The sequence below is a fragment of the Scyliorhinus canicula genome, chromosome 10 (assembly GCF_902713615.1).
Source record: "Scyliorhinus canicula chromosome 10, sScyCan1.1, whole genome shotgun sequence".
In the NCBI taxonomy this organism is placed as follows: Eukaryota; Metazoa; Chordata; class Chondrichthyes; order Carcharhiniformes; family Scyliorhinidae; genus Scyliorhinus; species Scyliorhinus canicula.
Window position 1 is genome coordinate 125,918,642 of NC_052155.1, and position 6,000 is coordinate 125,924,641.

Genomic DNA, 6,000 nt, shown 5'->3' on the forward strand with positions numbered 1-6,000 from the left:
ATCTGACAGTAGATGTACCTGGAAGCAGGAAACTGTCAGAAAAGTGTGAAACAAAGTCTGTTCTGTTATTTAAGTCGGGTGCCTGGCCGCGCGGGTTAGAGTGTTCCTGTTTTATTTTCCATTTCTAAAATGAGACAAATAAATTTCAGGCTGAATTTCCTTACCAGAGAGAGAGGGAGCTGAGACTCTGGGCCCTTTCTGAGCTGGGAGAGAGAGGGAGGCGGGCATGGCGCAGGCGCGGAGAGCACCCACTGCTGGAGGCAGCAAAGCAACAACTCCACCTGGCACTGAAGACAAGAAAGTGAGGGAGAAAAATAAAGATTGGAGAATTCGCCCGACAATGAAGCAGAGAGAGGGAGAAAATAAAATTATGGGGCTCCACCTGACACTGAAGAGGCGAAAGGGAGAGAGAGAGAAAAATAAAGATATGAGAATCCACCTGGCTCTGAAGAAGAGAGAGAAAGTAATTTTGGGCGAACTAAAAATGTTAGAAAGTAAAGATGTGGAATCTAGTTGGCACTGAACAATAGAGGGGAAGACTGTAGGGGTCCTTTGCATTCAAAGTTAGTCTTGCATCTTTGACTTTGTCTACATATATGTTTCTGGAACCCACCTCTTCATTCACTTGAGGAAGAAGCAGTGTTCTGAAAGCTAGTGATTCGAAACAAACCTGTTGGACTTTAACCTGGTGTTGTAAGACTTCTTACTATGCTCACCCCAGTCCAACGCCAGCATCTCCACATCACAGAAAGACAAGGAATTACTTTCTCTCCCCCTCCAGAAAGGCTGTGAGTGCTGCATTCCTGAATCTACAGCAAAAACCTTAAATTGAAAGCACGGTTTAAACAGGAATAAGGTGCTAGAAACATCCATCTGAAGGAAAAACTATTTTTATCTTTTCCTTTTTCTTTACCCCTTTCTTCTCCTCTGTATTTGTCTGTCTTGTGTGTGTAGAGGGTGGGAGGCAAGTTAAAGCAGCAAATTAGGAATGAGAAAATAGTAACCAGTTGTGCTGGCTGCAGATTTCATTATAATTCCTGTTATAAATAAACAGCAATTGTGTTTAAACTTACAAATATGGTGACTGGACAGTCAAGGGTCAAATACTTTGGATATTTTTCTAAGAATTATTGGGTAATTTACTTGTGTTCTGGGGCAAGTAGTAAACATATTTGTCGTATAGTGAAAGCAGCATAAATTAATGAATAATATAATTAAGTAAAATACATTAAGGATGCCAGGACAGGTGATGTATCAAGTCTGCAACAGGTGAGAGCTTCTGGATAAGACTATGATCCAGGGCAAACACGTAAGCAGTAAGTGTTTGTGGCTCAAGGAACTTCAGCTCAGAGTTATTGAGCTGGAAACTGAGCTGCAGACACTGTGACACGCCAGGGAGGGGGAAAGTTATTTGGATGAATTGTACCAAGAGACAGTCACACCACTTGGGTTGGTCAGTAGTCAGGGACAGGAGGGTATCACTGTGAGTGAGGCAGGTCAGGGGACCCAAAGGACTGAAGTGTCAGCCTCTTCAATTGTCCAATAGATTTGAGGCCCTCAGTTTTTTTTGAATGAGAGTGGGGGCTGCAGGGTGAATTTGCAAACTGACCATGGCACTGTGGTTCAGGGAGCCATTCAAGTAGGGGGAGGAACAAGGAGTGTGGTGGTAGTAGGAGACAGTAAGCAATTATTATTATAATTATAATGAGAGGCATTGACATTGTTCTCTGCAGCAAAGAGCAACAGTCCAGACGTTGCCTGCCTGATGCAAGGATTTGGGACATCTGATCATGGTTGTAGAGGAACTTGCAATGGGAGGGGGAGGATCCAGTTGCCATGGTCCATGTAGGTACCAAAGACAGGTAGAAGCAGGAAAGAGGTTCAGTACAGAGAATATGAGGAGATAGGCACCAAATTAAAAAGAAGAACCTCAAAACTTATAACTTCTGGATTATTATCCGAGCCAGGTGCAAATTGGTTCAGGGTACATAAAATTAGAGAGATGAATGTGTGACTCAAAGACTGATGTGGGAGGAGGGGATTCTGGCTTTTGGAGAATTGGCACAAGTACTGGGGGGAATGAGATCTGTACTTTTGGGACAGTCTAAACCCAAACCTGGCTGGGATCAATGTTCTTCTGAACCACATAACTCGGGAAGTAGAGGGGGTTTTAAACTAATTGGCGGGGGAAATGGATCAAATGTGGAAATATGTGGCATATCACAGAGTAGTGACAAGGTAAGAGAGGAAAATAGTAACGTGGAAAATGAAGCTCGGAGAATGCAGGAGGGGCAGAGAGAAAAATATGTAAGAATGCACAATGAATCAAGGCTAGATGTTACAAAGATAACAAAAATATTAAACTAAAGGCTGTTTATTTGAATGCATGTAGCTTTCACAAAGTAAACAAATTCGTAGTGTACAGTAAAGTAAATAAATATGATCTTCTAGCTATTACGGAGATGCGGGAGCAGGATGACAAGTATTGGTCCTGAATATTATGGGGTAGGTGACATTCGAGAAGAATAGGAAGCTAGGTAAGGGTGGAGGGGTAGCACTGTTAATCAAGGACATTGGTTCAGGATATTAGGATGTAGAATCAATTTGGGTGGAAATGAGGAATAGTCAGAATGAAGTCACTAGTGGGAGTGATCTGCTGCCTCCTTACAGAAACCACAATATAGGATAAAGTACACAAGGAAATATTGGGTACACGTGATAAAAGGATGGGGTGGCAATAATTGTGGGTGATTTTAATCTGTATATAAACTGGGAAAATCAGATTGGCAGTAGCAGCCTGGATACAGAATTAGTTTCTTAGGACAGCAGGTTGTAGAACCAACCAGAGAGCAGCTTATATTGGACTCTTGATTGCATAATGTGACAGGGTGAATTAATAACCTCGGAGTAAAGGCACCCGAGGTAGTAGTGATCACAATATGATGAATTTTACATTCAGTTTGAAAGGGAGAAGAGTGGATTTAAGACTAGTATTTTAAACAAATAAGGGCAACTTTGGGGCCATAAAAGCTGAGTTAGTTAAAGTGAACTAGGTGAGGGAATAGATCAATAGAGAAGCGTAGGCAGACATTTAAGGGGGCATTTACGATTACTCAGAATAAGTAAATTCCTACGGAAAAGAAAAAATGCTAAAGGGAGGACCCACACCTGTGGTTAACTAAAGAAGTTAGGGAAAGTATGAAACTTTTTTTTAAAAAATAATTTTTATTGAGATTTTCAAAAACATTTCCAAAACAGAAAATAACAACAAGAAAGCAATATTAACGACAACCAAAAGAAAAACACACTAACCCCCAAAACCACCCCGAACCCCTGTACTGATCCCCTCAGGGCAAATTTCACCCTCTCCAATTTGATGAACCCCGCCATATCATTGATCCAGGCCTCCACGCTTGGGGGCCTCGCATCCTTCCATTGAAGCAAAATCCTCCGCCAGGCTACTAGGGACGCAAAGGCCAGAACACCGGCCTCTTTTGCCTCCTGCACTCCCGGCTCCACTGCAACCCCAAAAATTGCGAGTCCCCAGCCTGGCTTGACCCTGGATCCTACCACCCTCGACACCGTCCTTGCTACCCCCTTCCAAAATTCCCCCAGCGCTGGGCATGCCCAGAACATATGGGCATGGTTCGCTGGGCTCCCCGAGCACCTAGCACACCTGTTTTTGCCCCCAAAAAACCTACTCATCCTCGACCCGGTCATGTGGGCCCTGTGCAGCACCTTGAACTGTATGAGGCTAAGCCTCACACAGGAAGAGGAGAAATTGAAAGTATCAAACTTAAGGAAAAAGTATATAACTGCACAAAGATGAATAGCTGGTCAGATAATTGGTCAGAATATAAAGAACAACTGGGAATGACTGAAAGGTTAATCAGGAGAAAGAAATTAGAGTATGAATGGAAGCTGGCTCAAAATGTAATAACGGATAGAGAGTTTCAACAGGAACTTGGTGAAATTACAGTCAATAGGAAGGTAGTACTGAGCAAACTGATGGAGCTATGGGCTGACAAGTCTTCGTGTCCAGGTCGACTTCATCCTCGGGTCTTAAAAGTGGGGCCTCAAATGTTTACAGTTTACATCAATTACCTAGATGAGGGGAGCTAAACTTGCAGATGACACATAGTTAGGAAGGAAAGTATGTTGTGAAGAAGACATAAGGGGTAGAATTTTACAGCACCGTCACGATAGGAGTGGGACTATAAAAATTGTGGTGAGCTGCCTTGACTTCGGTGGATTAGAAGGTCCCACGAGCAGGAGGGGCTGTAAACCTCTGCGTATGAAGTTTGCAAACAGATATAGATAGACTGAATGAGTGGACAAACATCTGGCAGAGGAATATAATGTGGGAAAGTGTGAAGTTGTTCACATGGGCAGGAAGAATAAAACCACAAAGTATTATGTAAATTGAGAATGATAGCAGAATTGCAAGGTGGAGAGGGGTCTGGGTGTTCTAGTGCATGAGGCACAAAACATTGGTCTGCAGTTGTGGCACATAATAAAGAGTTTTATGGAATGCTATCCTTTATTATGAGAGGAATTAGACATGATAGGAAGGAGGTTATGCTTCAGCTATACAGGGCATTGGTGAGATCACATCATGAATACTGTATGCAGTTTTGCTCTCTCTATTTAAGGAAGGATGCAAATGCATTGGAGGAGGTTCAGAGGAAGTTTATTATATTGATACCCGTGGAAGGAGCGTGATGTCTTATGAGGATAGAATGGACAGACTGGGCTTGTTTCCATTGGAGTTTGGAAGAGTGCAGGGTGGCTTGATTGGAGGATATAAGATCCTGAACAGTTTTGACAAGGTGGACATTAAAATGGTATTTCCTCCTGTCGCTGAACCCAGAACAAGGGGGCACGCCTTTAAAATTAGGGCTCACGCTTCTCGGGCAGAGATGAGGAGAAATTGTTTCTGTCAGAGGGTTGTGTGACTTTGGAACTCTGCCTCAGAAGGTGGATGTGGGGATCATTGAATATTTTTAAGGCAAATGTAGAGAGATTCTTGTTAGACAAGGGAATCAAAGGTTAATGGTGTAACTCGTAACACAAAAAGATCGTCCAAGATTGTATTAAATGTTGGAGCAGGCTGGAGGGGCTGAATGGCCTACTTCTGATCGTATTTGTATGTTTGTATAGAAAGGAAAGGTGAGATTCTACCTCAGACTGAACAAGAGAGAGAAAAAGAGAGAGGGAGAGAGAGAGAGAAAGCAAACTTGCGAGGATCAACTTGCCACTGAACACAAAAGAGGGATAAGTAAGAGAGGTGAGAAATCAACTGGTGTAAGGAGAAAGATAGAGAAGCAATTATGTGAGAATCGAAATGGAAGTGAGCAGAGGATGATAAGTAAAGATGTGAGGATTTAGTATAGATGAATGCATCTCGCCTCGGCCATAGAGCAATAGGAGAGGAAAAGAAACAGAACGTGCAGCATACAAGTGTAAATCAAAGGAAGTTAGAGAAAAAAGACTAAATGGAATTCGTTGTTACTTCCCATTATGACTGATAATTGGGAATGAGAATACATGACATGAGGACGTAATAATGAAATGAGAAAAAAATTAAACAAATAAAGATTTAAAAGCAAAAAAAATAAACTTATCATTTGACTCTGCCATCTACATCTGCATTTGGAACTGAAAATGAATAGTCATTTGTAAATCTATAATCATCTACTCCCATTGAATCATAAATCTGTGCAGTTCCTTTTTTAAATGTTCAACTGATGCATTATTACCAATCTCAGCAGCAGTTTCTTAAACAGATCAATGATTCAAAGTGTGGTAAAGTTGCTTCTGAAGATAAGATGAACAATAATGGTACTCCTTTGCATGTGTCTTATTACCTTCCATCACAGTTTTTTTTAAAAACTTAGATCTTGTCACCTCCTGGTCCGTATTTCTTAATATTCTTATAAGACTAAAATAAGACATGAAATACATCTTTAAAATAAGGATTGAGGTGAAGAAAGGTTACAA

General features: G+C 41.6%; 1 protein-coding gene across 7 annotated transcripts in view; it reads right to left on the minus strand.

Annotated features, from left to right (window-relative positions):
• Window positions 1-234, minus strand: part of LOC119972654 (lethal(3)malignant brain tumor-like protein 1) — a 408,364-nt gene extending 408,130 nt beyond the window's left edge. For 6 of the 7 annotated variants that reach the window (XM_038809722.1, XM_038809716.1, XM_038809720.1 and 3 more), the window contains exon 1: window positions 165-234. The gene's annotated coding sequence lies outside the window, so the exon portion shown is untranslated. The remainder of the gene's footprint in view (window positions 1-164) is intronic. The other variant, XM_038809717.1, reaches the window with a different exon arrangement.
• Between the last annotated feature and the right edge of the window lie 5,766 nt (window positions 235-6,000).